We start from the raw sequence: 471 nt of genomic DNA, 5'->3' as shown, positions 1-471 counted from the left end.
AAGCAGGAGGCTGGATGAGATCAGAGGGAACGTTGGTGAAAAGGGGTGCAGACTCTGCCCTGGGTGTTCAGAACTCAGGGAGGTGGGGCGGGCGGCAGAGGGGGAACTTCCTGGTGCAGCTGGGAAGGAAGTGCTCCCGGAATCAGAATGCGATGATGCTGGAGGACCAGCCATCGTTTTGCCTGGGGCCCTGGGCCCCTCTGGGGGTGTCCGGGCCCCAGCCTGGGCCTTCCTCATTCTGTGACCCCTGCTTCAGGGCAGGGACAGTAACGTTCCCATGGGAAGAAATGCAGCACTTGGCCCTGAATGACCCTTTGGAGGCCCATGTCTTGGTCACAACTGCCTCCTCCAGGAAGTCCTCCATGTTCCTCGACTAGGGTCAGGGTCCTCTCTGGGATAGCCCAGCCGCTGTCTCTGTGGAGTTCTGAGCTCAACGTGGGGTCCCCAGTGCAGTCCCTGGAAGGCAGCCCT

Source organism: Suricata suricatta, chromosome 10, assembly GCF_006229205.1.
Source record: "Suricata suricatta isolate VVHF042 chromosome 10, meerkat_22Aug2017_6uvM2_HiC, whole genome shotgun sequence".
NCBI lineage: Eukaryota > Metazoa > Chordata > Mammalia > Carnivora > Herpestidae > Suricata > Suricata suricatta.
This window is presented reverse-complemented; position numbering follows the sequence as displayed.